Below are 6,873 nucleotides of genomic sequence, written 5' to 3'. Positions count from 1 at the left end.
TTCAATGACAGGCCGAGCTTCTCGTACGCTTCTGCGAAGTTGTTTAGAGTGGCATGTAAGCAAACATGTTTATCCTGAAGTACCAGTGAGTTCACTAGGGCATATTTACTTAGAGATGAAATGCAACTTAAAATGCCCTGGGAATAACCTAACTGTCCAGAGAAAAAGCTATAGGTGCATCTCCACTATAGAATTGATGCAGTTTGAAACCACTTTCTACTGCCATTGTTATTTAAAAGGGGACCCCAAAAGACAAGAAACAGATGAAGTGCTTCATGAGACTTGAATGTCTCAGGTTCCGATTTATTCTAATATTGAGCAGGATGTACCTTCATTGTTCATTTTTGGGGATTCCCCAAGGATCTTCAGCACATAAACCCCAGGCTACTTCTGGAAGAACACCAGCCTTTCCAATGGTTTCCTAGAAAACGGTTGGGTTTGTCCTCCCTTCTCTGGCATGTTTGCATAATTGTAACTTTTTAAAAATAAGGGAAGTCATGCAATAAGGCAATTCCATTGTAATCCAATTAAGAATGCATGCCCAGAGAAACCGCAAAGTTCAGTGAAAGTTTTAAAGGTAAAGAGATATTAAATAAACAGAAGTTCAAAAGAGTAATTTACAAAGCAGAACGAGTATCAAAAACTCAACCCCCAAATTATGAATTATTACACTATGTAACAAAATTTGAATTGAAAATTGTTACTAGTTTGAAAGTGTTGTTTCCTATTTAATTGTGTGGTACTTACTTGAAATGTTTGGATGAAATTGATAGTTGGGAGAATTTATTGTACTGTGTAAGAGGATCAGAATAAGCCTGATAAGATGGAATATCCCCTAATCAAAATGCTTTTGAGTCAGAAGTTTTGGGGATTTTTTTAATGTTGGCATACTTATACTTCTATAGATGTGCATAATGAGATATCTGAGATAAGACTCTATTCTGAACACAAAATTCATTTACCTTTTATATATACACTAGCTGTACCCGCCACACGTTGCTGTGGCCAACCTTCCCTCTTTCTCTCCTTCCTTCACTCCCTCTTTCCTTCTTTCCTTCCCATCTTCCTTCTCTTTCCTTCCTTCCCCCTTTTTCTCTCTTCTGCTATCTCTTATCTTCCTTTTCTCTTTCCTTCTTTCCTTCCCTCCCGTCTCTACATCTTTCCCCTTCCTTCGCTCCCTTTCCTTCCTTCTTTCCCTTTTTTCTTTCCTTCTCTAACTTTCTTTCCTTCTTTCCCTTCCTTTCTCTCCTTTCTTCCTTCTCTACCTCTTTCCTTCCTTCTCTCTTTGCTTCCATGCTTCCTTCTCCCTTTCTTTCTTTCTTTCTTTCCCTCCCTCTTTCTTTCTTTCTTTTTCTTTTTTCTCCCCTTCCCTCCCTTTCTTCCCTTTTTTCTGTCATTTAGCTTTTGGGGGCTTTTTAAGTCCCTTCTGCTGTGTTTTTCAATGTTTTTATGAGTGAAGGACATACATTGCGTTGTTAGGTTCACTGTGTCCAAATTTGGTGTTAATTCCCCCAGTGGTTTTTGAGTTCTGTTTATCCCACAAATGAACATTACATTTTTATTTATATAGTGTATACACCAGCAATACATGGAGAGAGAGTTGCCAGATGTACAAGCTGGGTTTAGAAAAGGCAGAGGAACGAGAGACCAAATTGCCAATATCCACTGGATAAGGCAGGGAGTTTCAGAAAAACATCTATTTCTGCTTCATTGACTATTCTAAAGCCTTTGACTGTGTGGATCATAATAAATTGTGGCAAGTTCTTGGTGGGATGGGCATACCAAGCCACCTTGTCTCTCTCCTGAGGAATCTGTACAAGGACCAAGTAGCAACAGTAAGAACAGGCCATGGAACAATAGACTGGTTCAAGATTGGGAAAGGCACACGGCAGGGTTATATACTCTAACCCAACCTATTCAACTTGTATGCAGAGCACATCATGCGATGTGCGGGGCTTGAGGAATGCAAGGCTGGGATTAAAATTGCTGGAAGAAACATTAACAACCTCAGATATGCAGATGACACCACTCTGATGGCCGAAAGCGAGGAGGAGCTGAGGAGCCTTCTAATCAAGGTGAAAGAAGAAAGCGCAAAAGCTGGGTTGCAGCTAAACATCAAAAAACTAAGATTATGGCAACAAGAATGATTGACAACTGGGAAATGGAGGGAGAAAACGTGGAGGCAGTGACAGACTTTGTATTTCTAGGTGCAAAGATTACTGCAGACGCAGACTGCAGCCAGGAAATCAGGAGACGTCTACTTCTTGGAAGGGGAGCAACGACCAATCTTGATAAAATAGTTAAGAGTAGAGACCTCACACTGGCAACAAAGATCTACATAGTTAAAGCAATGGTATTTCCCGTAGTCACCTATGGATGTGAAAGCTGGACCATAGGGAAGGCTGAGCGAAGGAAGATAGATGTTTTTGAACGGTGGTGTTGGAGGAAAGTGCTGAGAGTGCCTTGGACTGCGAGAAGATCTAACCAGTCCATACTTCAAGAAATAAAGCCTGACTGCTCACTGGAGGGAAGGATAGTAGAGGCCAAGATGAAGTACTTTGATCACATCATGAGAAGAAAGGAAAGCTTAGAGAAGACAATGATGCTGGGGAAAACGGAAAGAAAAGGAAGAGGGGCCGACCAAGGGCAAGATGGATGGATGGTATCCTTGAAGTGACTGGATTGACCTTGAAGGAGCTGGGGGTGGTGACGACTGACAGGGAGCTCTGGTGTGGACTGATCCATGAAGTCACGAAGAGTCTGAAACAACTGAACAAATGAACAACAACACACATATCCTAAAGATGTGTGTGTCTCTCATTCTCTCTCTCTCTCTCTACACACACATACACCCCTTCTCTTCTGCAGAGTTTTTCAGCCACTCCTCATAGAGCATGGTTTCCAGATATTGTTGGACTGCAATTCCCAGCAGTCCTATTCAGCTCTGAAATCTCACAATAAGAGGGTAGCATAAAAAGATAAATGAATGAAATATACACATACATTATACCTGGATACTCCAAGTTATATTCATTTCAGCAGCCTAACTCACTTGACGGTGGGAAGGATTCACACTATTTACTGATAGTAATAAATCATGGGCAATCAACTGCAAATCTTTCCAGATCTACCTTCTTGCGCATCTTTGTATTTGTGCCTTAAAGGTCACTTTCAATGGTGCCTGGAAACAAACGGTCTCTTCTGATAACAAAAAAGATAAAAACCTGAAAGCCTGGAATAGTTGTCTCATTTTACAGGACAGATGGTGTGGTTCGGAGAGGTCGTAATTTAGTAATCTATTTAAAAGAAGGACCAGAGAGGAAAGGATGAAGGCAACCAACCAAGGGAAAGCTTCACCTGTAGACCTGAAATGAGACATGTTCCTATGCATTGAGTGGAACATCCCTTGCTGAACCCCAGAAACTGGAGCTGGAAAGGAAAAGGACTTTTCACCTCTGAAATTATGCAAGATCCCATTTTTTTGGTCTCAAAAATAGGTGTCAATCATGGCTGAGTTACTGTCATCTGAAGAAATTCAACTGAGAGTCCATCAGCTCACAGATGAGTCTTTAGAACATGCAGAGACGATTTTTCGCTTGGCTTCTGAATGCCAAGATGCAGGGATCAAAATCATCACTATGCTGGATGAACAAGGGGAACAACTGAATCATATAGAAGGAGGCATGGACCATATAGAGAAAGACGTGAAAGAAGCAGAGAAGAGCTTGATGGAGCTCAGCAAATGTTGTGGCCTCAACGTCTGTCTTTCCAAGAACAGGAAGGAAGCAGGAAGGAAACCCCGCAAGACAATTTTGGATGATGAAGGGGACTTAAACCACCGTGTAGTATCTGAACAACCAAGGTGTGCAATACATCTCAAGAAGCAAGAGTTATTGGAAGCAAGAAGCAGAGGTTGCAAAGCACAGGAAGCAAATGACGCCAGAGACTGGAAGACAGAGAAAAATCTTATGCAAGTGGGAAACATCATTGGGAATCTGAAAAATATGGCATTGGAGATGGGCAATGTGCTTGATGAACAAAACAAACAGGTCGACCGGATAAACAAGAAAGCGGAGACCAATAAATCTCGTATTGAGCGGGCCAACACAAAGGCCAAAAATTGCATTGACTACTAAATAACCTGATGTTTGTGTGTTTGATCCAGAGGAAGCATCCAATCCAGCCTGCTGCATCCTGCTTCTGTTTCCAAAGAAAAGAGGCAAGAAGTAACAATGCCGGGATTATATCTTGTAACTTCTTTCTGCAGATACTTGGGCTCAATTTGAGGATGCAAAAGAGGCCCCCTCTGCACCCAAAGCCGTATAAAATCCACATTGAACTGAATTATATGGCAGTGTGAACTCAAATGATTCCAGTTCAAATTCCCAATGATGTTTCCCACTTGCATAAGATTTTTCTCTGTCTTCCAGTCTCTGGCGTCATTTGCTTCCTGTGCTTTGCAACCTCTGCTTCTTGCTTCCAATAACTCTTGCTTCTTGAGATGTATTGCACACCTTGGTTGTTCAGATACTACACGGTGGTTTAAGTCCCCTTCATCATCCAAAATTGTCTTGCGGGGTTTCCTTCCTGCTTCCTTCCTGTTCTTGGAAAGATATTGTGGATTATCTGCCTTGATATTTTGATTTATATAACCGTGTGGAAGGGCCCAAAGTCAAAGAATGGAACTCAGCTTCCCTAGGCCTTCTCATTTATCCCTAGGACTTCATTTTCTGTCTTTGAATCTTTTCGTGGTAATTTCTTTCCTCCATGACATTTGAGAAATTTGAAGCAAATTGAAACTTCCTCTTCTGCAACACTTGGAATTTCAGAGTAACTGAACTGAAATGCTGATCATTTATACTATGATTTAATATTATTTCATTTTTTTTCTCAACACTCAAGAAGCCTATCATGTTCTAGAGACAGGTTGGTGGACAAACTCATAGCTCTAATGAGGTATGGAACTGTTCTATATTCCCTTATTTAATGAGTTTTCTGTGTTAAGATAAACAGATGGGAAATGTGCTGGGAAATCACAAGTGAAATATAGTTACAAGTGAAATGAGTTACAAGTGAAATATAATTATAGACCCTTGTAAAATCCCATGAACTGCACAATGAAATCCTTGTTCTCTTCTGGAAGCAATCTGTCAGCAGAAGAACAAAGGCAGGAAAAGCAATACATTCACTGGCTTTTATTGTCTCACTTCATATTTATATATCATCAGATGGTGAATGAGTCACTTTTATAATAATCTATATACTCATGTATAACCCTAGAAATTTTTGTAAAAAGTCAATCTAAAAAGCCTGAGTTGAGTCATCCACAGATCGATGTGAATAAAAGTAAAGGTTTCCCCTTGGCATTAAGTCTAGTCGTGTCCAACTCTGAGGATGATGCTCATCTCCATTTCTAAGCCGAAGAGCTGAAGTTTTCCAAGCTCATGTGGCCTGCATAAGTGATGTTACCTTTCCACCAGAATGGTAGCTATTGATCTACTCACATTTGCATGTTTTTGAACTGCTAGGTTGGCAGAAGCTGGGGCTCACAGAGGGAGCTCATCCCGCTCCCTGGATTTGAACCGCAAACATTTTGCTCAGTAAGTTCAGCAGCTCAGCAATTTAACCCGCTGCGCCACCAGGAGCTCCAATGTGAGTACTGTACTGTCTTCTAAAAAAAATAAAAATAGGAACCATCCTTTTCTTTGAGTAAAGTGGCAAAAGGCAAGAGCTTAGATTACTTATAAACAAAGTACCAACCCTTCTACTTTCTCTGTCAAGGTGTCATTTCTGACATTTTAATGCCCAATACATTGTTGTTTTCCCCTCTGCAGAATGACCCTCAACTTATCCACAGGCCATATTAAAATCCATTAATTTTGGCTCTAAAATCTGCCCTTGACTTATAGCTGAGCTTAGTAACTATTTGTGAGCACCACCTACTGTACTTTGTACTGGATTGTATCTTCTGTCTACATGGGCATTTGCTACTGGTTAATTCTGCTGTGTATTGATGGATTTGTGTGTTTGCTTAATAGGGCTTAATAAAACATCAGTAGAAATTTTGGTAATATTCAATGATTAACAAAGAGGGAGAGTAATGTAGCAGCAACTAGATGCAGCAGTTGGCTGGTGCCCTCCATTCACAAAAGACCCAGCTGCAATATATCATGTTAGCTCTTTATTTGGTACAGATGTACACAGTTACAGAGCAAGCCCATTGGGAAGGAAGGAGGTGACAGCCACTGCCTGAGCCACTGGTCGCCTGAAGAAAAGGTGAAAGGAGGAAGGGAGTATCTGTCAGGGTAGCCTGCATAAATAGGGAAAGCAAGACTAGCTTGGAGAGGCACAGTCAGTTATTCTGCAATTGGCATACATGAGTGGAATTAGCAGGAAAGTGGAAAGAGTCAAACATGACTGCTTGGCAATGCTGCTTTAATGTCTTTGCAATGAAGCAAGGAAGCATTCCTTCCACTAGAGCAGTCCTGGGCAAACTTGAGCCCTCCAGGTCTTTTGGACTCCAACTCCCACAATTCCTAACAGCCTACTGGCTGTGGGAGGTGAAGTCCAAAACACCTGGATGGGCCCAAGTTAGCCCATGCCTGCACTAGAGAAAGGAAGAGGTGCTACCCTGGCTATGGAATTGCATGCAGTCCCCTTCCTTTGGTGCGGGAGGGGGCTGAAACATTCCTAATAGATCCAATGGGTGCAAAGGATCCCCAGCCACACCATGTTTTCCCACCATTATAAATACGACCATTTATTCCTATAGTTTAGGGGGAAATTAGAACACTTTGACTACAAATCCCAGACTTCTTGCACCAAGAAATTATGTGACTGACAAGATGCATCTACACTGCAGAACGAATACAA

General features: G+C 41.3%; 1 pseudogene; it reads left to right on the top strand.

The window, feature by feature from the left end:
* Positions 1–3,503: 3,503 nt before the first annotated feature.
* On the top strand, positions 3,504–4,136 carry LOC132765629 (synaptosomal-associated protein 23 pseudogene; annotated as a pseudogene).
* Positions 4,137–6,873: the final 2,737 nt, after the last annotated feature.

This window comes from Anolis sagrei, chromosome 2 (assembly GCF_037176765.1).
Source record: "Anolis sagrei isolate rAnoSag1 chromosome 2, rAnoSag1.mat, whole genome shotgun sequence".
Classification (NCBI taxonomy): domain Eukaryota; kingdom Metazoa; phylum Chordata; class Lepidosauria; order Squamata; family Dactyloidae; genus Anolis; species Anolis sagrei.
The sequence above is the reverse complement of the archived record's forward strand: the minus strand, read 5'-3'. Positions and strand labels throughout refer to the sequence as shown.